The sequence below is a fragment of the Ovis aries genome, chromosome 25 (genome assembly GCF_016772045.2).
Source record: "Ovis aries strain OAR_USU_Benz2616 breed Rambouillet chromosome 25, ARS-UI_Ramb_v3.0, whole genome shotgun sequence".
NCBI classification, from domain to species: domain Eukaryota; kingdom Metazoa; phylum Chordata; class Mammalia; order Artiodactyla; family Bovidae; genus Ovis; species Ovis aries.
The window spans coordinates 11,740,610-11,767,725 of record NC_056078.1 but is presented as its reverse complement, the minus strand read 5'-3'; the positions used below and the strand labels follow the sequence as shown (position 1 = coordinate 11,767,725).

At 38.0% G+C, this 27,116-nt stretch overlaps 1 protein-coding gene across 5 annotated transcripts in view; it reads right to left on the bottom strand.

Annotated features, from left to right (window-relative positions):
* The window catches only part of CHRM3 (cholinergic receptor muscarinic 3), a 563,657-nt gene that overhangs the window by 296,003 nt on the left and 240,538 nt on the right, over window positions 1-27,116 (bottom strand). For 4 of the 5 annotated variants that reach the window (XM_027962271.3, XM_060406400.1, XM_042241115.2 and 1 more), the window contains one exon: window positions 5,568-5,630. The exons of the other annotated variant lie outside the window; for it this stretch is intronic. The gene's annotated coding sequence lies outside the window, so the exon portion shown is untranslated. The remainder of the gene's footprint in view (window positions 1-5,567; window positions 5,631-27,116) is intronic. 5 annotated transcript variants of the gene reach the window in all.

Below are 27,116 nucleotides of genomic sequence, written 5' to 3'. Positions count from 1 at the left end.
TATTTTTGTTTGTTTTAAGAAAAGGGGATTGTTTTCATTTTGGGTCATTTCTGAAAATGAAATTGCTTTTTCATCTATTCCCAGGTAATATATTAAAATCTTGCTAGAGAACTATTAGATTTTCTACCTTCACTTAAAGTGCCTTTTTAAACCTAACTGTGGAGCATTCCATGTGTTGGGCAGTAGTACCCCAGTGTATAAGATCCACACTGGAGCCCTGAGACCCCCGTGTGGCTAGCAGGGCCTCAGTAGGGGGCCCCAGTCCTCAGGAGTCTGATAATGAGCCTTCAGTCTCAAGGCTGCAAGGATAATGGGGACTCCTAGTACCTGCTGCTCCTCTGAGATGCCCTAAGCACAGCTGGGATAGCTTCTGCCACCCAAACATCAAACTGAGTGTCTCGCCAAAGAGTGATTTGTTGGCTTGCAGGGACCAGGGGCTGTGAATGGATGAAGGAACAGGGACACGTTGCCAAGGGATCTGGTGCAGAATAGGGAGGAGTACCAGGAGTAGATCCAGGCTGGGGGGCTCCGGGGAGGACAGCTCTCCACAGCAGGCCCACATCTTTGTCTTCACCTAAAGCTGGTACTTGTGTTCAGTACCCACCCTGAGATCCAAGCAGGGACCCCTTGGCTTGTGCATTACAGTCTTGCTTCTCAGAGTGCAGTCAGCAACAGCAGCAGCTGGGTATGCGGCCTAAATGCAGAAGGGTAAGTTCACCTTAGCCCTTATGAACCAGAATCTGTATTTGAACAGGAGATTGCACACACGTTTGTGCTTGAGAAGCACTGAGTCAGAGGAGCCATTCTGGCTTTTCTCTCGACATCATCCTTTGTAAGGGATATGGCCAAGGCAAACTGGCTTCCTTTTTGAACAGGCTTCATATACTCAGGTTCCCAGAATCCTTTGTCCAAAGGCCCGAGTCTACTCACTGCTAGGGTACACAGGGGGTCTTCACCAGATACATCCTCCCCTGCATCCAGGACTGAGCAGGTGGTCAGGGAAGCACTGTGACACAGTGGGAGCAGGTGGGTAGGGCTTCCAGGCTGAATGTTCATGTAAGGCACGGAAGGAGCAGAAAAGAGGCAGGGGTTGTGGGGGGGAGTGGATCCAGGGCCTCCAATTATACTTTAGCTCCTGGTCCCTTAGAGAGGGTTGAGGCTACTTCTGTTCATTTATAGCTGATATACCCTTCTAGTGAGGTCCAAGCAGTGGGCAGGGTGAGGCTATAAAAGAATATATGATTTCTACAAAAATTTTAAATATTTGATATCAAATGTTAGGTTGGATTCCAGAATCATTTGCCTTATCCTAAGAAATTTCATCATTACAGTTTTCAGTGGAAGAATGCAATAGCTGTCATATTCTTTAGGTGTAATTTCAATCCAAGGAACCTTCTGAATGGCTATAAAAATCAGTTTTAGAATTTTTATCATCTTCTTTTTATTACAAAGCATCCCACAAAAAGCAACTATCAAGACTTTGGAGAGAAAACTGATTTAAAATTATCAATACAAGTCATCGTGTCTAACAGTATCTTATAAGGAAAAGTTACTTGTGAATTTATGGTTTTCATTAAAATGTTTGACAATATTCCATTTGGAAATTCAATACTTATTCTTATTTCCAATACTTTTTATTTTTTATTCTTCTCTTTAAAATTTATTTTTCTGAAATATAGTTGATTTATAAGATGTTAATTTCTGCTGTACAGCAAAGTGATTCAGATATATATATATATATATATATATATATATATATATATATATATATATACATTCTTTTTCATATTCTTTTCTACTATGGTTTATCACAGGATTTTGAACATAGTTCCCTGTGGCATATAGTAGGACCTTATTGTTTATCTATTCTTTACATAATAGTTTGTATCCATTAACCCCAAATTGCCATTCCATCCCTCCCCCACTGACCTTGGTACTCATAAGTATGTTCTCTATGTCCTTGAGTCTGTTTCTGTTTCATTAATTTCTCTTCACTTAATACCAAGTATATGTATTGAATTTTTTTCACAAAAGTCCATACAGATGTCCTCAAATCCTAACTAATTTACCCATGTACCTATCATAAAAATATCACATCAGCATAATTAAGTGAAAAAAGGCGAGAAGCATGTATACTCAGCTAGACAAAAGCAAAGGGACCCAAAACAGGCAAAGCGGAGAAGGATACTCCTTCCCATCACATATAGTATTCCTGGGTCCCAAATGTCTATCATGTCTGACTTTGATTAAAAGTTTATCATTTTATAAAGTGGATTTCCTTCCTTCGTAAAATTTTTCGAAGATTTTTCCCCCTCAACAGATCAGCTTTAAACTTTTTAAAACACTTTCCTAACATACAATTAACATCTTCCAAAGATCCAAAAGTACTGTCAATGTGACTGAAATCAGAATGTAAATATTTTATAAACAGCTGTCAAATCTCAATCAGCAGAAAACAAAAAGCCCCCAAATTGCTGTAATCTAACCACAAGGCTATATCATTTAATTGACAGATAAGACATTTTTTGAGCTTCCGTTTTCCCATCAGCATTTTAACACATTTCCATAGCGTGCCATCCTGGATTGTCCCTGTGACAAATGACTGGAAGATGGGATAACTGAAGCTCTCTAAGAGTGAAGCTTAGCACAGTAATTGAACTCAGTTTCACGGAACATTTTTCATACTCACTGTATTTGGAATTTCAGTTACTAACAGGGACTAAATATTGGCATCAAGGGAATATTATCATGGCTATTAAAAAAAAAGCAAACTTTTGCTTTTAGCAGTTTGATAATTTATTATTTCATTCTTTTGGGTCTTCATTCAACAAAGATTTCTAATCATCTATGTGCCAGGCTTAACTAATACAACTATGCAAGATCCAAAGGACTGGGCTCTTTCACCCATTACAACTGATAAGAAATGCCACTAGTGGGCTTCCCTGGGGGCTCAGTGGTAAAGAATCCACCTGCCAACGCATGACATACGGGTTTGATCCCTGATCTGGGAAGATCCCACATGCCACAGAGCAACTAAGCCTGCGCGCCACAATTACTGAGCCTGTGCTCAGCATGTGAGCCACAACTAGGAAGCCCAAGTGCTGCAGCTCCCTACAGCCTGTGCTCCACGAGAAGCCACCGCAATAAGCCCAGGCACTGCAACTGGAGAGGAGCCCCTACTCGCCAAAACTAGAGAAAAGCCCACACAGAAAGGAAGACCCAGTGTGGCCAAAGTAAATAAATAAAATTAAAAAAAAAAAAAGAAATGTCACTAGTGAAAATACCACAAGTGGTCCCTCCAAACAATTGACTGCTCTTTTCTGTGTGCAATGCTATCTGTCCCCATTCCCAGAATTTGTTTTTTCATCTTTTCCTCTACTTTTCTCTCTCCACTCCAACCGCCATCTAAAGCAATAAGCCTTTCAGGGACATCTATAAGCACTGCTTATTTTATTTCATTTTTGAGATATTTTACCCAAGGCATTTTCTGACTCTATATTCATTCATTCAATAAATATTTACTAAGTTTCTTGCAGGGAACCGGCTTCTTTAGAGGTACTGTAGTTCACACAGTGAGGAAGAGACTAGGGAATCCCTGCCCTCAAGGAGCTTAGACCATAAAATAAACCATAAACACATGTGAGAATTATTCATATCTTTCCTAAATCCCTCAAGCTACACAAATAAGTATTTTTTCCATATGGGAATATTTGAATGTGCCTTAAAAATAAAACTTCTCATTTTTAAAAGGAATTAAATTTGGGTAGCTGGAACAGTGCTCATTTACAGAGAATAGTTAGTTGGATTCTTGTGGTGGCTCGGCGGTAAAGAATCTGCCTGCAATTCAGGAGACGATGCAGGAGCCTAGGGTTGAATCCCTGGGTCAAGAAGATCTCATGGAGAAGGAAATAGCAACCCACTTCAGTATTCTTGTGTGGGAAATCCCATGGGCAGAGGAGCCTGGCGGACCCCAGTCCTTATGGTTGCAAAGAGCCCCACATGACAGCATGCACAAGCATGAGCGCACAGAATAACAAGCTCTAACCCAGGTTCCCCCAGACACTAGTCTTGCACACTGAACGGATTTTGGTGCGGGAAGAATAGAAGCCAGGAGACCATCAGGAAGCTTACACAGTTGTCCCAGCAAGACTGAATGATAATCAGGGTGGTAACAGAATAAAAAGAAATTAAGACTTTCAGGATGTATTTAAAATAAAGAACAGGAACAGGAAAATAGCTGATAACTCTAGTTCAATGGCCATAAAGAAAAAAGTTGACTTTAGTAGACATAGCACTTCCGTACATTAGCAATGGACATCCAAAAGACAAGTTATTATTTTATATTAAGAGAGTACCAGTACAGTCTCCATTTACAAATAAAGAACAAAGGTCCAGAGAGGTAAAATAGCTTTTTTAAGCCTTCAAGAGCTGCTGTCACCTGCATTTCCCGTTTCCTATTTTCCAGCCCAGGGACTTTTCCATTAACCAGCACCTTCTTCCCCCGACTCAGCTCAGTACCTTATTCAATATCTTGCATGACTTTCTTTGGAAAGGAATTTTATTATATAATTTATCTTTAACCTGCATTTTTTTCTGAGCCTAATGAGTGTAAAGTATTTAATGTCAGGACTATAGTCTAATAGCTTAGTTTTGGTAGCCATACTTGCACCATTACTCTTAAACCTTTATTTTAAAAGAACAAAAAGCAAAAGAAGAAACTTGGAATTAGTATTTCCTTTATCTGCTTTTACAATCAATTTCAATTCATCCTGAGTCCCCCAAACCAGATTCTTCTCTTTTCTATATATGAAATAGCCTCGGTTCACTTTGTTTGATAAATGGATAATTTGGTGGAATGTCTATATTACTGAAGAACATTCAAAGGATTAGTGTATTAACAATCCCACAGCAACAGTACAGGCTCCTGGCATCATAATGTGAGGACTAGCATTAAGGGAGCAGCGTACAGGGAAGGGCATCTGACATGTCTAAGATCAAACCTTGCCTTTGACATTAAAGTTCTTAACATCTCAAAGCATCGGTTTCCTCATTTGTAAAATGGGAATCATAACACTTAACCCTGATGGCACTATTTGTGAATACTAAATAAGGTATAGAAATACGTCCAGCAACTTGACCAGATATGAATACTAGAACCAGCTAATTCTCCATTTAGATTTGAGAATCACAAGACCTAACAACCTTATTGAAGTTCAATATTTGTCTCATGCAATAATAAATCTAATGGCATTTTAAAAACCCTTATGTTACTACAGTTAAGATACAAACAAGCTTTTGAAATAAAATCAACTTATCTCATATTTCAACAAATGCCTTCATTGTAATTTTGAATCTGATGAGCAAATAAGTAAAAAAAAAAGCATCTTTATTAAGATACACAAAATTGAGCATGATTGTATATTTACATTAAGACATATACAGTAATGATTATAAATTGTATTAAAAAGCATCAAACAGAATTCCTATTCCTTCTTAATTTCTTCTCATAAATCAAGCCATAAGCCCCCCTCTTAAAGCAAAGATTTCAACTCATGAAAGGATCTTACCTTATAGTACCTTAGTGGAAGTTCTGAATGTCATTTATTTCGCCTCTAATGAGAACACAGGTGCTAGAAGAAAATAAGAAAATGGAGCTTACACAAAGCCAGGATCCTGGAACAGGGAAAGTCAACTATTACACACAATGATTTGAAGAAACATAAGAAAATTACAAAATTTTGTAGAAAGTGATTTCATATATCATGACACAGGTGGTCAGAGGGTTAAGGAACCTGTTATTGACAAAGGAAACCTACCTATTGACTTTGGATGATAAAAGGCTTTTTACAGTTTCACCTCTCATACCTGCCAAAGCTCCAGACACAAAGAAAGGCATCAAGTAAGAAGGAAACAAAAGAAGTTGTTTATCCCTTATTTTATGTGTTAGTGATGGTATCTCACTTTTTCAGTAAATGAGTCAGCACTGTCTAGTTAGAAGTTCTAGTCCATTATCTTCTTCCAGACACTATTGGGAATATATACATACTATTATCTTATGACTAGCTAAATTCTAACACAGAGATAGAACCAAATCTTTATAAACTGAACTATAATTGACATACAATATCCTATTAGTTTCAGGTGTACAACAGTGATTCACTATTTATATACACTATTTGTACATTATCTATTTCATTAAGTATAGATACCATCTGTCATGGTATCTAGAATTGATACCATGGTATCTAGAATTGATGCTTTTAAACTGTGGTGTTGGAGAAAACTCTTGAGAGTCCCTTGTACTGAAAGGAGATCCAATCAGTTCATCCTAAAGGAAATCAGTCCTGAACACTCATTGGAAGGGGATGCTGGGAAAGATTGAAGGTGGGAGGAGAAGGGGACAGAGGATGAGACGGTTGGATGGCATCATCGACTAAATGGACATGAGTTTGAGTAAACTCTAGGAGTTGGTGATGGACAGGGAGGCCTGGCGTGCTGGTCGCAAAAAGTCTGACAGGGCTGAGAGACTGAATTGAATGAAACTGAACTGAACTGAACCACCTGTCATGGTACAAAGTTGTTACAATATTATTGGTTGTATTCTCTATGCTGTACATTGTATCAATGTGACTTACTTATTTTGCAATTGGAATTTTTAACCTCTTAATCTCCTTCACTTATTTCATCTGTTTTCCCATCTCTCTCCCCTCTTGCAGCCATCAATTTGTCTTCTGTATCTATAAGTCTATTTTACTTTGTCTGTTTACTTGCTTTTTATACTCCACATGTAAGTGCAATCATATGGTATTTATTATATTCTCTGTGGCTTATTTCCCTTAGCATAATACCCTCTAGGTCTACACATGTTGTGACAAATGACAAGATTTTATTCCTTTTTACAGCTGAGTAACATTCCAGAATACTGCATCTTCTTTATCCACTCTTTTATCAGTACAGAGTTCAATTGCATCTATATCTTGGCTATTGCAAATAATAGGGGTGCATATATCTTTTAAAATTAGTGTTTTTGTTTTCTCTGGATAAATATCCAGAAGTGCAATTGCTGGATCATATGGTAGTTCTGTTTTTAATTTTTTGAGGAACCTCCATATTGTTTTCCATACTGGCTGCAATTTATATTCCAAGCAATAGGGTACTAGGGTTACTTTTTCTACTCATTCTTGCCAACACTTGTTATTTCTTGTCTTTTCGATAACAGCTGTTCTGACAGGCATTATGTCGTATCTTAGTTTTTCTTTTTCTTTTTTTTAACATGGACTATTTATTTACTTTTGACTGTGCTGGGTCTTTGATGCTGTGTGTGGGCTCTCTCTAGCTGGGGTGAGCAGGGGCTACTCTCTAGTACAGTACACACACAGACTTCTCATTGCAGTGGCTTCTCTTGTTGCGGAACACAGGCTCTAGAATGCACAGGCTTCAATAGTTGTGGCACACGGCCTCAGTAGATGCAGCTTGCAGGCTCCTGAGCATGGGCTCAGCAGTTGTGGCACACAGACTTTGTTGTCCCACAGCATGGGAGATCTTCTCAGACCAGGGATTGAACTGGTGGCCTCTGTATTGCAAGGTAGATTCTTAACCACTGGACCAACAGGGAAGTGCCTCACTGTAGTTTTGATTTGCACATTTACCTGATAACTACTCATGCTGAGCATCTTTTCATGTGCCAGGTGGCTACCTGTATATCTTTGGGGAAAATGTCTCTTCAGGTCTTCTGTCCATTTCCTAATCAGATTACCTTTTTTTTTTGACATTTAGTGGTATGAGTTTTTAAAACATATTTTGGATTTCAGTCCCTTATCAGATATACCGTTTGCAAATATCTTGGGATATAATCAAATCTGAAAGAAAATCCCATAACTCCATTTTGGACATGGATATTCATAATTTTAAAGAGCACAGAGCCTAAGAATTGGGCCCTGAATCTTAGAAAAGCATCTCTCTTGGAAAGTTGGCCGAGAGAAAGAAAAAGGCACCAAGTTTCACGAGAGGAGAAGGAGGGAAATGCATTCTTGTGAGGGATGTCCTTGAGGATAGAGCATCCATCCGGAAGGAATAAGTAAGCACCAGAGGAGAACTTGAGGATGAAACCTGACAAGATATTATTGGATTTTTAAAAGGAGGACCTTGCAGTTTCCTGAGGGGTGAAGGTTAAGTCAGATGACCAGAGGATGAGAAGAGGCTGCAAGGTGAGAAGTAGAGGGATTCTAGGGGCATGTGTGGAGGGATTTCCTCAGCAAGGATGAGAGAAGCTCTTCTGAGATTGTGCAACAGGATAATCTGAGAGATGGAGAAAGCCTGATTAATAATGTACAGAGAGGTTTGTATCTTACATGTCTTTTTTGAAAGGATCAGTTTGCAAAGGACTGGGGAGAAAGAAAAGAAGAAGAGCCACTGGCCCTTCATAGTTTGAGAAGCACTGCCACTCTGCCAGCTCAGCACCCCTCCCCCTCTAGGTCCTCTCCCTCTGCTGAGGCTCCCAGGGCTGAAACTGTCCATCAAGGGGCCCTCTCCTACTTGCAGCAAAAGGAGGGCACCTGACCCAAGGGAGGCCTCTTAGATTGCTCTCCTCTGGGGAGCCCCAATCAGAGGAACGTGTCTGAAGGAAGGCAATGGTAGAAGCTAATCTTTAATGAGACCCATTCACTTTATGCATGGGGAGACTGAGGCTAGTGAGTCAGTGAGCAGAGATCACTTGAGCCCAGGCTATCTTTCCCACTAATGGCTCTGCTCTATCTAGATTCTGGCATCTCTTTAGGAAACAGTATCTCTACAGTGGGAACTTCATGAGAAAATTCAGTAGTATAGTAACATGCTCATTCCTACTAGAGGAAGTGATGGGTAAGTCATCAAACAAGGAAAATCAATCTTGCTGCCAAAAATGCAATCCATGAGTCTAAATTAAAGAAAGTATAATCAAGGAATGTAGAGGCCTCTTTAATACTGCTTTCTGTCTCTCCTCTGAAAACAGACATTTTTCTGCTGTACGGGACATATCAGTGAGGCTGGAATTCATATTTCATCATAGATTCTTCTTTGAATCTAATGGGCCAAAAGGCAAGTACTCTGTGAATTCCACTGAGGCATAGGCCAGTCTTCTCATAGTAACTTACTAAGTGTCTTGCACACAGTAGTTTCTCAGTAAGTCTTTGTTATATGGGTTTTATCATTAAAGCTAATAAATATCCAGAACACACTTGCCTAATTTACAATTGGGGGTCCCAACACACCTACATATTGAGATTCACATCATTTAAAGTATGTAAATACATAGCTCTCAAAAATTAAGTTGCATGATTAATAACCAAAAGAAACAAACATCATTCAATCATTAAGGTATCTGCTAATAAAAAGACCTTCTGTGCTAAATGAACCAGAGAACAATAAATAAGATTGAACATCCTGAAGTTTATCTAAGTTCCTCTAGTATTAGAATGAGCAAAGTATTCATTTTGAAAACCAGCAAGGGAACTGGCTTTCACCCTGGCTTCACATTCACTCTATTGAAAATTAATTGTATATGACACTCATTAAGGAATAAGCTTCACATCTCTTAGTATAAATGACAGGCTCTTTCAAATGCTGGCCAACATGGCTTAAAAGGTTTCATTATCAAAATATGATTGGTGATTCCAGAGACTGTCATTGTAATTATGCAGTGAGCTAAATAATTTGGAAAACAAAGAGAGAGACAGAATAATAATTATAGAAGACCAGGTATCAGGCTCTTTTAATAGGTCAACAAAACATGACCTTGATTTAGGATGTATATAGAGAATGGTAGGCTATTTTGATAGTATCTTTAAAGAAGCAGTTTCTTTCTATCAGCTAATCAGGTGTTTCTGGAACACAGACTCTGAGAAGACCACTCAATGAAGTAGTAGTTTTGGAGGCTTAATATGATAATTTGAGCTGTTCCATTTCCTTAAAATTCCAAATTTCCCTATTTTCTAACTATTTTGAATGTGTATGTTCTCCCATGCCTAGGAAGATGCAAAGCATTTTAATGGATGTTTCGCAGTGTAAGTGGATGATAAATGAATCTGTAGCCCTCTAATTTGGACAGCATTATACAGTATTCTTGCCTGGAGAATCCCAGGGACAGCAGAGCCTGATGGGCTGACTTATGTGGGGTCACACAGAGTTGGACATGACTGAAGTAACTTAGCAGCAGCATACCTGCTCATAGTTTTGAAACAAATAAATGAAGAGTAATTAAAAAGCCTCTTGATGAAAGTGAAAGAGGAGAGTGAAAAAGTTGGCTTAAAGCTCAACATTCAGAAAACGAAGATCATGGCATCTGGTCCCACTTCATGGGAAATAGATGGGGAAACAGTGGAAACAGTGGCAGACTTTATTTTTTTGGACTCCAAAATCACTGCAGATAGTGACTGCAGCCATGAAATTAAAAGACGCTTACTCCTTGGTAGAAAAGTTATGAGCAACCTAGATAGCATATTCAAAAGCAGAGACAATACTTTGCCGACTAAGGTCTGTCTAGTCAAGGCTATGGTTTTTCCTGTGGTCATGTATGGATGTGAGAGTTGGACTGTGAAGAAGGCTGAGCACTGAAGAATTGATGCTTTTGAACTGTGGTATTGCAGAAGACTCTTGAGAGTCCCTTGGACTACAAGGAGATCCAACCAGTCCATTCTAAAGGAGATCACCCCTGGGATTTCTTTGGAAGGAATGATGCTAAAGCTGAAACTCCAGTACTTTGGCCACCTCATGCGAAGAGTTGACTTATTGGAAAAGACTCTGATGCTGGGAGTGATCGGGGGCAGGAGGAGAAGGGGACGACAGAGGATGAGATGGCTGGATGGCATCACTGACTCGATGGACATGAGTCTGAGTGAACTCCAGGAGTTGGTGATGGATAGGGAGGTCTGGCATGCTGTGATTCATGGGGTTGCAAAGAGTCGGACACAACTGAGCAACTGAACTGAACTGAAGCTTAACTAATTAACTTCTAATACTTGGATGAAATTAGAGCCCAAACTCTCAGAGAAGACCTAGAATATTTCCCCACTTAATTTCAAAATATCTTTATTTGAAGACCAGATAACAAGTGCTTTGACAAAATTGAGCCTGACAATTTGTTTCATGGGAATAGGATAAATATAGTTTCAAAATGTAGATATTATGCTAGGTCTGGTTTGCATTCAGTATTCATGAAAAAACAGCATTCACCAAATATCGTTGTTCATTCAGATTTGTATTCTGATTTGTTTCCTTCAGAGCCCTTCTCACTTTAGCCAGCCCATCCCATCCAGAGAGAGAGAGAGAGGACTAATGAAAACATGCAACAGTTCTTATGAATAAAATTATTCCTTCCTTTGTAACTGAAGGAAAACAAAAATAACAGCAGGTGAAAGAGGTTAAGAGAACAAGTTGTTTCTTGTGCACCAGATTCGTTATGTTTCCCATTTGCAGAGGAGGTTCAGGGATCAAATAACTGTCTCCAAATTGACCAGTCAGAAACCGGTAAAACTGATATACAAAAGCTTGGATCTTTTCCATTTTAAATTCCACTTAACAATAGAATCAATACTAACAGCAACAACAAATATTTACTGAATGCTTGCCATATTCCAGGTGCTATTCCAAGGCCTTGACATATATCCAATCATTTCATCTTCACAGCCCTATTGTTACTTGCATTTTATAGATAAAGAAACAAATGTCTGCTCGCTTACTCTGTAGAACCACAGCTCTACAGAGATTATTGAGACAAAAACTTGGTGCTGAGTCATCTTTTGCCATCTACATTCCTTCGCCTTTGTCCATCTTGATTTTAGCCATCCAAGTAAATTAATGTTTAACACATTAATTTAACACATTAGCACAGCTCCTGGTTTGAACAGTAGAGGTTCCCTTGGCCCATTATTCTCTACAAGGATTGTGAGAAGAGGTTTAGCTGTTTTGATTAATGGGCGTTAGAGCAGCACAGCAAGAGTTTTTGGTGGATATCACGTGCTCTAAAATAGGCTCTACCTGGGTATTCCAGGCAGCACAACACTGTGGAAGGGAAGAGACAGCAAATGAGAATGGCACTGCAGAGAAAGAAAATCACTCACTTTGGCAGTTTTTTTTTTTTTTTTTTTAATCAATGAGTGCTGTGTCACCCTTGACTGAAGCTTGTGAATGAAGACTGTTCCTGTCACACTAGTAAACAAAGGATGTTGTGGCCATCAGGCCATCAGCCACTGCAGCTGCCCCTTAACAGTGTACCCTGAGGGGATTCAGGAAGAAGAAGAGCAGAACACTAGCGTGAAATAGTTAAGGTGCATATCAAAGGAATGATTTTAATAAGCTCAGACTCTTACAACTTCCTATACATAGAAGAGTGCTAAATGCATTAACTAGAGATGTGTATTTCTCTTTAATTAACAATAATCATTTGATGTTCTGAGTATCGAGTTACTTTTCAAAAATGCCTTTGTATCCTGGCTCCTCCGTTACCTCTTCAGAGCAGTCCAACAGTGGCTGTCTCCTGGGCTGAAATCCTCAGTATGTCTGCCCAACAAAACACAATTCTCAGCTTTTAGACAGTGCATTGTTTTCAGCTGACAAATGTCTGAGGAGACGCTACAAACCCAGAAGGATGGCCACTGTGCTAGGCTGGGCTGATGGAGAGCACAGTATCAGAAGTCTGGGTAGGTTCCATATTTGTTATCAAGATGGTAGCCAACTTGTTGGCTCATATAAGCTGATAAGCCCTCAGCCAGTGATTGGAAACATGGGCAAAGTTCAGTATTCTGGGGTAAGTGGACTGGTTAATAGTGTAGCAGGTCAGATTATTAAATCTCTTACCTTCGGAGGAGGTGTGCTGGGGTGGGGGTGGGTGGCATCTACGTTTAAGAATGAGGAGAGCAAAATAGGATCTGAAGAAGTTAAGCTAAAGACTGTCTCTTGCCAAGACTACTCCAGATCTCTTGAGTGTTCTCCCAGAAGCCACGAACAGAGGAATGAGTCCCGTTTACTGCACAGAGACAGGGTAGGCTTGGGACTGGTAAAGTGATAGTTTTAAATTCTTACAAGTCCCTGAGCCTGAGGCCTACAGGAGTGGATACTGAGACTCTTATAAAGTCTCATTACACCAAGAGTTCAAGAAATTCAAGGCAGTATCAAATGACAATTCAGTGGGAAGTATTATTTTCCATTTCAGTTTTGGCAGAGAGTTGTAATGGGAGAAGAAAATGTTACCCTCATTTGTAGAAAAGGACCACTTGTCAATCCAATTTCAGCAAACCTAATCTCATACTGCTGAGATAAAAGTTGGAGGCTGAATTCAACTTGATACACAAAACAGGGTGAAGAGTATTACTCAAACTTTGTAATTTCACTTTTTGTTCTATGGACATAGAAAAGTGACTAAAAGGAATTTCACCAATAATATTAATGTTTATTTGTTGGTTCTTTCTGTAATTAGATGTGATTTTTGTGTTCTTCTATATTTTGATTTTTTTTTAATAAATCATAAAAAAGTATTTAACAACCAACTAATACTTCTATAGTGGCAGTTAAATAATAGAAACTGATGACTTCTAACATCTAACTGAGATTTAAACAGTTCTTTCCACACTAAAGCTATTTTAAAAGGAAAAGTTTTTTAAAGACATATTTTTAAACATAACTCTTTAGAAAGATATATGCATATATTCTGCATAAAATGTTAAAGACATTTTAACAATTTAACAAAATAATGCATGCCTTTATAAAATTAGACTTTAAAGATTATGACTGCTGGCTGGAAAAGGCAGTTAAATGTCACTTAAATTTACTGCTTTTACTAAAAGATGGAATGAAAACTTAGAAAGCAGAAACTTAGCATAAAATGAAACATATACAACTTTAGTATCCTATAGTATCCCAGGCCTATTTTTCTCCCTGTTATGGACTGAATTGTGTCTTCCTCAAAGTAATAGGTTAAAGCTATAAGTCCCAATGTGATTTAAATAGGATCTTAAGGTTGTGACTGTAATTCAACAAGAATGGTGTCCTTATAAGAAGTACCTGAGTGCACTTGAGAACATGTGCTCTCCCTTCCCCTCCTACCCCAAACCCCATGCATACAAAAAAGGCCACAGGAGGACACACTGACAAGGCACTGTCTGCAAGCCAAGGACAGAGGCCTCCCCAGAAACTGACCCTGATGGCACCTTGATCTTGACCCATCAAGCTCCAGAACTAGGAAAGAAGAAATGTGTGTAGGTTAAGCTACCTAGTCTGGTATTTTGTTATACCAACCCTAGACTAGTACAATTCCAATGTTATATTCAATTCTACAGTGAACAAAAGCCTACAGATTATGTTGAGCTTTATCTGTAGTTTTGGCTTCTACTTTTCCTTAAAACTCATAAATTTATAGAATGTTTAAGCTGAAAAGAATTAAAGAATCACTTAGCCCAAGTCCTACCATTTCTGAATTTTGTCCTTGGCTTCCAAGTGGTAAATTTAAAATGAAATATGACCTTTGAGTAAAACATGTATGATGCCAAAAGAGAAATATCCCTCTTTGCTAACTAACACCTTTCAGTATAAGGATAAAAATCAAATGAGGACATTCCAAAAGCATAGCTCCTTTCATAATACAATTAATTTGAAGGCAACCCATACTACTGGATATAGTGTAGGAACTATTATATCTTTAATTCAAAGAATGAAGGTTATTTATTGCATATGATTCACCACAATATTAAATTGGTAAGATAGGGTGATCAAAAAGTAGTTAATCTGTATAACTGGTAGAAATGAGGTAGGAAGAAAAGCCATAGGTTACAAACTTACACTTTTTCTTTTATCCAGAGAAATTATTAATTTTTACCTTTTTATTCAGGCTCCAAAATCACTGAAGATGGCGATTGCAGCCATGAAATTAAAAGACGCTTACTCCTTGGAAGAAAAGTTATGAGCAACCTAGATAGCATATTCAAAAGCAGAGATATTACTTTGCCGACTAAGGTCCATCTAGTCAAGGCTATGGTTTTCCTGTGGTCATGTATGGATGTGAGAGTTGGACTGTGAAGAAGGCTGAGCACCGAAGAATTGACGCTTTTGAACTGTGGTGTTGGAGAAGACTCTTGAGAGTCCCTTGGACTGCAAGGAGATCCAACCAGTCCATTCTGAAGGAGATCACCCCTGGGATTTCTTTGGAAGGAATGATGCTAAAGCTGAAACTCCAGTACTTTGGCCACCTAATGCGAAGAGTTGACTCATTGGAGAAGACTTTGATGCTGGGATGGATTGGGGGCAGGAGGAGAAGGGGACGACCAAGGATGAGATGGCTAGATGGCATCACTGACTCAATGGACGTGAGTCTGAGTGAACTCCGGGAGTTGGTGATGGACAGGGAGGCCTGCCTGGCATGCTGTGATTCATGGGGTCGCAAAGAGTCGGACACGACTGAGCGACTGAACTGAACTGAACTGATTCATAGTGGAGACAGGGTTATATATGAGTTGATATATGCATTTGTGGATATGCTTAGAGATCAACTTATTTCTAATGCTAAAGTACCTATGTTAACAGAGTGGGAAGAATACTAAAGAGAAGGAAGCTGCTTTGCTCACCCTGGTTCTGTCATTAATTTTTTGTTCTTACATCTCAATCTCTGTCAGCCTGAATTCTAGGCTGCCTAGCAACTTAGAAACAGAATTAAATGACTATCCCTGTATAACAATACATAATAAAATAGTTTCTTTCTAAGTAATAAAGCTCATTTAATAAATGAAACAATACTCAAGTTACATAAAAGGAAAAAATGATTTTATTTCCTCTCATTCTCACTCCCAAATTCAGTCCCATAAATGTTAAATTTGATGTTTATCATTCCATGTGTTTTCTCTTTTCATTCAAAATTACCATTTCCTTGACTGTTCTCTGTCGCTATATCATAATGCATATTCTCTTCTCAGTAAACAATGCAGCACAACTTCCTCATCCATCCCGGTAGATCTAACACATGCTTTTTAAAATTTTTTATCTATTTATTTTAATTGGAGGCTAATTACTTTACAATATTGTAGTGGTTTTTGCCATACATTGACATGAATCAGCCATGGGTGTACATGTATCCCCCATTCTGAACCCTCCTCCCACCTCCCACCCCATCCCATCCCTCAGGGTCATCCCAGTGCACCAGCCTTGAGCACCCTGCCTCATGCATCAAACCTGGACTGGTGATCTATTTCCCATATGGTAATATACATGTTTCAATGCTATTATCTCAAATCATCCCACCCTCGCCCTCTCCCAGAGTCTGTTCTTTACATCTGTGTCTCTTTTGCTGTCTCTCATGTAGGATCATCGTTACCATCTTTCTAAATTCCATATATATGCATTAATATATATTTTGCTGTTTTTCTTTCTGACTTACTTCACTCTGTATAATAGGCTCCAGTTTCACCCGCCTCATTAGGGCTGATTCAAATGCATTCTCTTTAATGGCTGAGTAATATTCCATTGTGTATATGTAGCACAGCTTTCTTATCCATTCGTCTGCCAATGGACATCTAGGTTGCTTCCATGTCCTAGTTATTGTAAACAGTGCTGTGATGAACATTGCGGTACATGTGTCTCTTTCAATTAGTGTTTCCTTGGTGTGTATGCCCAGCAGTGGGATTGCTGGGTCGTATGGGAGGTGCATTTCCAGTTTTTTAAGGAATCTCCACACTGTTCTCCATAGTGGCTGTACTAGTTTGCATTCCCACCAACAGTGTAAGAGAGTTCCCTTTCTCCACACCCTCTCCAGCATTTATTGTTTGGAGACTTTGATAGCAGCCATTCTGACTGGTGTGAAATGGTACCTCATTGTGGTTTTAATTTGCATATCTCTGATAATGAGTGATGTTGAGCATCTTTTCGTGTGTTTGCTAGCCATCTGTATGTTGTCTTTGGAGAAATGACTGTTTAGTTCTTTGGCCCATTTTTTGATTAGGTCGTTTATTTTTCTGGAATTGAGCTGCAGGAGCTGCTTGCATATTTTGAGATTAATTCTTTGTCAGTTACTTTGTTTGCTATTATTTTTTCCCATTCTGAAGGCGGTCTTTCCACCTTGCTTATAGTTTCCTTCATTGTGCAAAAGCCATTAAGTTTAATTAGGTGTCATTTGTTTATTTTTGCTTTTATTTCCATTACTCTGGGAGGTGGGTCACAGAGGATCCTGCTATGATTTATGTCAGAGAGTGTTTTGCCTACATTTTCTTCTAGGAGTTTTATAGTTTCTGGTCTTACATTTAGATCTTCAATCCATTTTGAGTTTATTTTTGTGCATGGTGTTAGAAAGTGTTCTAGTTTCATTCTTTTACATGTGGTTGACCAGTTTTCCCAGCACCACTTGTTAGAGAGATTGTCTTTTCTCCATTGTAAATTCTTGCCTTCTTTGTCAAAGGTAAGGTGTCCACAGGTGCATGGATTTGTCTCTGGGCTTTCTGTTTTGTTTCATTGATCTATATTTCTGTCTTTGTGCCAGTACCATACTGTCCTGATGACTGTAGCTTTGTAGTATAGTCTGAAGTCAGATAGGTTGATTCCTCCAGTTCCATTCTTCTTTCTCAAGATTGCTTTGGCTATTCGAGGTTTTTTGTATTTCCATACAAATTGTGAAATTATTTGTTCTAGTTCTCTGAAAAATACCATTGGTAGCTTGATAGGGATTGCATTGAATCTATAGATTGCTTTAGGTAGTATACTCATTTTCACTATATTGATTCTTCCAATCCATGAACATAGTATATTCCTCCATCTATTTGTGTCATCTTTGATTTCTTTCATAACTGTTTTATGGTTTTCTATATATAGGTCTTTTGTTTCTTTAGGTAGATTTATTTTTAAGTATTTTATTTTTTCATCACAATGGTAAATGTAATTGTTTCCTTAATTTCTCTGTTTTCTCATTGTTAGTGTATAGGAATGCAAGGGATTTCTGTGAGTTAATTTTATATCCTGCAACTTTACTATATTCATTGATTAGCTCTAGTAATTTTCTGGTGGTGTCTTTAGGGTTTTCTATGTAGAGGATCAGGTCACATGCAAACAGTGGAGTTTTACTTCTTCTTTCCCAATCTGGATTTCTTTTATTTCTTTTTCTTTTCTGATTGCTGCGACTGAAACTTCCAAAACTATGTTGAATAGTAGTGGTGAGAGTGGGCACCCTTGTCTTGTTCCTGACTTTAGGGCAAATGCTTTTAATTTTTCACCATTCAGGATAATGTTTGCCGTGGGTTTATCATATATATCATATATGGCTTTTATTATGTTGAGGTATGTTCCTTTTATGCCTGCTTTCTGGAGGGTTTTTTTTTTTTATCATAAATGGATGTTGAATTTTGTCAAAGGCTTTCTCTGCATCTATTGAGATATGATAAAATCATATGGATTTTAGCTTTCAATTCTAAAACATGCATTGTAAGAACTGATGAATCCATTTCAACATGGATATGCCATGATTTATTTAATCCATTTATGTTTATGGGATTAGAATCATTTCTTTTTAAATTATAAACAATTTAGCAATTATAGTCCTCTTGTCTCTGTACATGTATGTTAATTTTTGTAGTTATATAGTTAAAACTATAATTTATAGGTCCTAGGGTCATCACATTTATTTCAGTAGATAGTGTTAGTGATTTATCAAGAAGATTTAAAAATTTGTTTCCCACTTTCCTCATCATAATTGGACATTATCTCTATTGATCAATCAATAAGTCCATCTGATTTTTGGAAAGAAAAACAGTATCCTCAGAAAAATCTCTTTATTATTTGTAGGTTCTCAGGGTCAGTCTTGTACCAAGGGCAGAGTGGAAACAATCTTTGGCCAATGTTCCAGAGCTGAGTCATAAAATGGAAATGTATGCTGAGGCACTTCAGTCGTGTCAGACTCTTTGTGACCCCATGGAGTGTAGCCCGCCAGGCCTCTCTGTCCATGGGAATTTCCAGGCAAGAATACTGGAGTGGGTTGCCATTTCCTTTTCCAGGGCATCTTCCCCACTCAGGGATGAAACCAGTGTCTCTTATGGCTCCTGCATTGGCAGTTGAATTCTTTACCACTAGTGCTACCTGGGGAAATGGGAATAATCCTTGGAAAAATATATTGCAGGAAAACAATAATAACTATTATTTGGAAAAAGGATTTTTTTAAAGGTTGTGTTGTAAAAAGTTAAAATGATAAATGCTCCTTTCAGTAAGCTGATCTACAGTAAAAAAATAAAAATCTAATTTAAAAGTCACTGCTATTATTTTCCCCACAAAACCATAATTTTAAAAAATGTTTAACCCAACAAAGGGTTTCCTGTATTCTTGAAAAGTTCAAAACAATCCAAAACAAAGGAAAAGGTCCAATCTTGAGTTCCTTAATTACATAAACAATACAGTATCTGTAAAATACTATTCTTTAGCCAGACATGATTGGGTTTAGCTGCTTGGAAATGTTAACCATCATTTCTTTTTTTCTTTGAAGGTAACATTTCAGCAGACCCAATATAGGGGACTGCATTGAATCTCTCTATCTAAAGGTAAGTTATAATATGAATAAGAAAACCAGGAAGGAGTATTTTGTAATTTTGATCAAAACAGTGTTACAGAGAATGGTCAAATTATAGTGTTTCTAGTGTTTCAAGGATCCAATTTTACTTATTTTTTTGAATACTATTATTGTTATCTTTATTATAGTTTTTTAAAATTAATCTTTATTGGAGTATAGTTGCTTTAAAATGTGTTAGTTTTTGCTGTACAACAGAATGAATCAGTTTTATATATATATATATATATATATATATATATATATATATATATATATATATACACACTCTTTTTTAGACTTCCGTCCTATTTAGGTCATCACAGAATATTGAGTAGATTTTCCTGTGCTATACAATATGTTCTCACTAGTTATCTATTTTATACATAGCAGTGTGTATATGGGAGAAAGCAATGGCATCTCACTCCAGTACTCTTGCCTGGAAAATCCCATGGGCGGAGGAGCCTGGTAGGCTGCAGTCCATGGGGTTGCTAAGAGTTGGGCACGACTGAGCGACTTCACTTTCACTTTTCACTTTCATGCACTGGAGAAGGAAATGGCAACTCAATCCACTGTTCTTGCCTAGAGAATCCCAGGGATGGGGGAGCCTGGTGGGCTGCCGTCTATGGGGTCGCACAGAGTCAGACACGGCTGAAGCAACTTAGCAGCAGCAGTGTGTATATGTCAGTTCCAATCTCCCAATTCATCCCACCTTTCCCTGACCCCCTTGGTATCAAGGATCCAATTTTAAAAGGAAAAATATACCTGGAGTTTAGATTTGTAAATTGATATTCTTTGGAGACCCTGCTTCAATTCTTAGGTCAGGAAGCTCCCCTGGAGAAGGAATAGGCTACCCACTCCAGTATTCTTGGGCGTCTCCAGTGGCTCAGATGGTAAAGAAACTGTTTGCAATGTAGGAGACCTGGGTTCAGTCCCTAGGTTGGGAAGATCCCCTGGAGGAGGACGTGGAAACCCACTCCAGTATTCTTGCTTGGAGAATCCCCAGGGGCAGATGAGCCTGGTGGGATACAGTCCATGGGGTTGGAAAGAGGTGGAGATGGCTGAGTGACTAAGTACAGCACAGCACATTCTTTGGAGTGTTTCCATCAGGAATAAGAGAAACACCTTAAAGGATCACTAGCAAATTTGTAGTCCAACATTTCCTCCTGGTAATGACACAGCCAAAACTCATCAACTAAACTTTGGAATTGATTAGATGATGAATAAATTAGTAATTATATTAGTTTAGTTTAAAGCATCTAAGGTGGATATATATGTTTTTAAAAATTAAAATAAATAATAATAAAGGTATATCTTTCTTTATGTCTATAACTTGCTTGTTTAGAGAACAATGCTTTTCATTTTTTTCCCCCCAGTTTTCACTTTTCATTTCAGGACTCAGGAAATTTCCATTTTGGGTCTTCAGCAAAAGTTAACCTGGACTCTGGGCAGTTGCTTCATTCAGTGCCTTGGTCTTCTCATTCAGAGCCTAAAGTTAAAGCCATCAACTTATCTCAAAGGAATGATAAAAATAACTGCACCTTATAAAAAGAGAAAGGAAATACTACAGCTAAATGATAACATGGCTGTATTTATTTTTTTTAATGGAAAAATAACTTGAAAACAAAACCCCTATACTATTTAAGTCTGAGTTCTTGTCCAAGTCAGACAGGACCTCCACATCTGATGCCCTGCTGACGTCTCTCAGCTTCTTTCTTCTCCACATTCCCTCTTTGGGATGCTAGGTGCTTCAGAGACTCCTAAACTCCCTGTAGTTAAATGTTATCCCTATTCATTTATTCATTGGTCTGTCTCTTCCACAAGATTGTAGGTAAGGATTACGTGCCCCAAATACACCCTAAAGTCCACACTGCTGCCAAAATAGACACACAGCCAAGACCAGAGCAAATAATGAGGCCCTGCCTGGTCAACTCTTAACTGCAGGCACTTCTCAGAGAGAACTTCAGCTAAGTCAGACTCCTTAGGAAAACAGGTGATTAAAACAAACAAGCAGGTAACAAACTTAACAACTACAGGCAGAAACTTAGAAGATTTATAAATGCTTCTAGAAGATACAAGAAAGCAGGGCATTCAGGGATACTGTCATGAAACAGTAAGAGTGTGGGGACATAAAGGGGACTGTCACAAGTCATTCACCAGATATAAAAGGAACCTCAGCGGACCATTAACACAATCATTTTATCTATAATTGGCATGTGTGTGTGCATCTGGGATACAATGGAAATTAACATTAGAACTCTATATCATTTGCAGTGCTGTATGCCCGTGTGTGAGCTAAGTCGCTTCAGTTGTGTCCAACTTTTTGTGACCCCATGGATTGTAGCTGGCCAGGCTCCTCTGTCCATGGGATTCTCCAGGCAAGAAGTGGGTTGCTATGCCCTCCTCCAGGGCAGTGTTATATATTACGCTTATTAAAAATATTGATATTTAAATACATTATAGAGTCAAATTTCGACACAACACTTTACCATTTTTATAAAAAGTAACCCTTGCTGGCATTACAGTAGAGAGCCATCTTAACTGTCTGGATTTTAATAAGTGACCAAGATGACAGTTTCCAGAAGGCAAAATCAAGCAATCGAAGGACTCTTTATAGGTGTTTACGGTATTTTTTAGACTTTACTTGATCCCAGGAGCGCCACAAGATTCCAGGAAGATATCTGATGCTCAGATAAATCTGGGAAATATTGGCTTAAATACTATGTTATCATTATTTTTACAACAGAATTAGTTAGAAATGTTAAAACTGAACCTTGCCTTTGAGTCTCCTCAAAATAGATACATCCTGACTAGTTTTTCCCCATCTTGTTTGGCCAATTGAGGTTTTCTGAGGGGAACCAGAGTAAATGCTGTATAGCACAAACAGCTCAGGATCCTTTTCTACTTAAGAACAGGAAAAAAACAAAAGGATCTATTCTTCAGTGTCTAGCCTAGCATGAAAATGAATTAGCTCAAGTCTAGATAAGTATTTCTCTCAAAACTCATAGACTCCACAACATCATGAAAAATATATTTATCTTCCTTAAAAGGGAATAGTGCAAGCTACATTGCAAAACAAAAATGAACAGATCTGGGGTAGAAAAAAATTCAATAATAATATTTAGAAATATATATTTTCAAATACCACAATTTGAAATGAAACCATGGCATTCTTAGATAAACTCTTGAAAATCAAATGAGCTCCTGAAACTGTATTTAGCTAAAATTCCAATCTCTTAAATATTTGGAAAGGTCAATTTTGATATGATGAATTACAATTTTGGCAATTCCTATAGTACAGCTGTTCTAAGGAAATATAATACTGTTGGTGGTGTAAATAACATATCTAACTGGTTTCCCTGGAGTTTTTCTTGTTAAATACCTTTTAGAAAATTCTCAAATGTCCCAAATTAATAGCTTTTCTTTCCTACTAGCTTAAGCAATGCTTTTAGTTGGTAAATGTTTAACACATACTGCAGATAACAGTCCTCCTGGAGCCCAGGACCCCCAATCTATGAAGCAAATACACTGATAAAGGAGCTCCTTAAAGGAAAATCTCATTTAAAAATTATATTTAAAAAAAGCAGTTGCATGGCAAAAAGTACTCTATATTTGCTGTTGTTTCAGTTGCCCAGTCATGTCTAACTCTTTGCGACCCCATGGACTACAGCACGCCAGGCTTCCCTGCCCTTCACTATCACCTGGAGTTTGCTCAAACTCATGTCCATTGAATTGGTGATGCCATCCAACCATTTCATCTTGTCACCCCCTTCTCCTCCTGCCCTCAATCTAAAAAGAAACAAACAAAGAAAACCCTAGATATAATATGGTCTGGACAATGTGTCCACAACCTTATAAGCACAAACACATAATCTTTAAAAAAAGAAAGAAAATTTAGGTTTAACCAAATGAATTTGCTGATTAAGCAGGTCCCAAACAGTCACTTTTTAGCAATTTCATACAGTTCAACTTGCAGATCAAAATGTTCACACTGTTTGTAACTTGGGAACTAAATAATGGTGTATTTTTATACTTTTGTGTGTGGATGTATGTATGTATATACCTTCTCTTATTTTCAAAATTTCACAGTGAGCATTCGTTTTAAACAACATACTTTTAAACTTTTACCAGAAGACACACAGAAGCACAAATATGTAAATGAAGGGATTAAATTGTTTTATGGAGGGGAAGATAAAGAAAATGAAGAAAGGGTCTGGACTGTGGTTTAGATATCATTTTCAAGAGTTGTATGTGGATTCCAACATCTCATTATAAACTGACATGTAAGAAGGATCCTGGTTTCCCAGAGTTTAGGGAAAGAAATGTTTTCTGCATACACTGTTTAAGGATTACCCTCAGTTTGGGCCCAAAGTAGGAACACAAGGATGCCATCCATTATATGAGGGAATAGGCAATATGGTAAGGAAGCTATCTGTATTATTCATGTAGTATCATTCTTTTTTCCACTTAAGACATTTGACTCTCCTTAGTTCATTTGTGAGTACCTAGATTAAAATCCTGAATATATCCATTGAAGTTACATTTTCTCCTGGGCTGTGTTTGTAGTTGAACAACCAATGCCTTCTAATAAGCAAGGATTTACCCCGGTCTTCATGAAACAGAAGTAGTCCAAAGGATGCCTACAGTTCTAAGGCTAGAGAAGCAAAGGGTTCTTATTTATTTTAATTGAAGTATAGTTGATTTACAATACTGTGTTAGTTTCAGTTGTACAGCGTGGTGATCCTTTTTTTTTCAGATTAGAGTCCGTTAGAAGGAAGTGTCACTTCTTCCACCTGGAGGACACCCCAAGTCTGGGCCAGGGGAGGAGCTTATTTCTGGCTGATGGCTGACAGCATAGAGGGGCCCCTGTCTTCCCTTAGAAAGGTCCATCTGGATTTCACAGAAATGGTCTCATGCTGGTTACAGCCATTTTTCTGGGATCACTCTTGCCAAAGTCACAGGCAAGATAAGTAAAAAAATAAGACTCTAACAAAACTCTACTTGTTAATCATAAGTTTGTTTTCTACGTCCATCAGTTATTTCTATTTTGTGAATAAGTTCATTTGTGTCATAGTTTAGATTTTACATATAAGCAATATTGTATGATATCTTTCTCTGTCTGATGTCATTTAATATAATAATCTCTAGGTCCATCCATGTTGCTGCAGATGGCATTATTTCATTCTTTTTATGGCTGAGTAATACTCCATTATATATAGCTCATCTTTATCCATTCATATATATGTGTAAATGAACCTTTTTGCTGTACCCCTGAAACTAACACAGCATTGTAAGCCAATTACATTACAATTAAAAACAAACAAACAAACAAAACCTCTATTTGTTGTTAAAAACCAGCAGCAATAACTTATTTAGGAAACAGTCAACCAAATAATTAATAACACTTAAAAATAAATACTGACTTTTCCCATCTTGATATTAGAAAAAAGTGAATACTTTTCAAACTAATGGTAGAGCATTTTTATTTGAATATAAAACCTTGTATTCCATCTTGCTTTTTACAATACATTAATTCTGCTATGTTTGAAACCGTCATTGCCTTGAAAAAGATTACTTAAATTTCTGGCAATCAGGCACTCATTTAGGGATTCAAAAATACTCTAAATGTAAATATTGCTATAACCCATGAAATATTCCACCTTTGTATGTATTAAAGCACACTGTTGGTACTTCTGTGGTGGCGCAGTGGCTAAGATTTTATGCTTCCAATGAAGGAGGCCTGGGTTCAATCCCTGGTCAGGGAACTAGAACCCATATGCCACAACTAAGTGTTCTTACACTGCAACGAAGATCAAAGATTCCAGGTGCAACAACTAAGACTTGATGCAGCCAAATAAACTTTCTTTTTTTTAAAGCAGACTGTTTTCCTTTAATCACAGAGGTATACTGAGAGGATACAAGTTTTGTTGGATGAGGTAACAGGTTGGCATTGTGATAACCTACAGGGGTGGTAAGAATTATGGGAAATCTGAGGTACAGGTTAAAAAGGATGTGGAACTTAATTAAAGATTTATATTTCCTAGGCCTAGTATAAACCTGTTCTGTGAATAAGCATTAAAATTACAGCAATTATTTCCATATCTTCCTAGCATGACTGACAATCACTATCCCATATACATAACATGATGGATCATTAAATGCAGATTTTTGTTTTGTCAAAAATGTCATATATAACATTGTTCTTTTGCATCTTTTGCTTGTTTATTCAAAGAATATTATCTAATTGATGTTTTTATTTGATCCTTTACAACTAAACAGTTGCCAGGGATCTATATGGTTGCAAAACTGTTTTCAGGTAAGTGGCCACTTCCCCAGCTTGTGCATTGCTTCATAAGTCAGACTCATGAGAAATTAGTTTTTGATGTGTAACTAGTCAGTTTGAGATACAAAACTTGATCTTGAAAAATGCACCGGCCAGATAAAGGGATACTTCACTTCCCTATTCTTACCCATTTCAGTTACAGAGAATGCCGCATCTTTGTTTAATTATTGGCCATCCCCTGAGGCATATGGACTTCTGTGGGTGACTCAGACAGTAAAGGCTCTGTCTGCAATGTAGGAGACCCGGGTTTGATCCCCGGGTCAGGAAGATCCCCTGGGGAAGAAAACGGCTACCCATTTCAGTATTCTTGCCTGGAGAATCCCCATGGACAGAAGAGCCTGGCGGGCTAGAGTCCACGAGGTTGCAAAGGGTCAGACACGACTGAGTGACTAAATTTTTTGAGACATATAAGATCTTAGTTCCCTGACCAGGGATCAAACCCATATCCGCTGAATTGGAAGGTAGAGTCTTAACCACTGGACCACCAGGGAAGTCCCAATCTTTCTTCATTACTGCTGTCATGATATCACATTTCTGAATGATCAGAGTCATTAACATGTGTATCTGTACACATGTGTAGGACAGAAAGACAGAATGAAAGAGCCTGAGACAGAAGGACACAGACAGTAAGAAACATACACACGAAGACTGACAGAGGGAGAGAGACAAAGACAGACACGTATACAGATACACAAATATGCAGGGACAGACATTGGCTTTTCCTCTCCTTATGGTCTGTTTTCATTTCTCTTGTACTTACAGACCTTTTGGCAGCTGACATTACTCATTTTGATCCCTGGAGCTACTTAGGCTTCGCCTTTGTGTGCCTGTATGAGACTGACAGTGATTGAAATAGCTTATGTTATATCATTCTGAGGGTGAGAGATTTAAAAAATACATTATCTGTGTGATTCTCATTTTTCTATAACTACAAATCTTATATTCAAATATGCATAAAGTTGCACATTGTCTTAATTCTATTTTTAAAAAATCACAGCAGTGGAAATTGCTTATTCTTCTCCAAGTCATAAGTTACTCCTCAGAGATAATTTGTAACAGGCAGAAAGTTTGTAGGAGGAGTGAACCTTTAGCCTTTGCTTGTGAGGTCAGTGCAATTTGAACTTGGCTTAGCAAAATCGTAGGCTATGTGAATGTCACATCACTTCTTCACTTCCTGCTTAAGTCACCCGAGAAGTGTTGGAAGTATTGTACTAAGATGACGAAAGCAAACCCCAA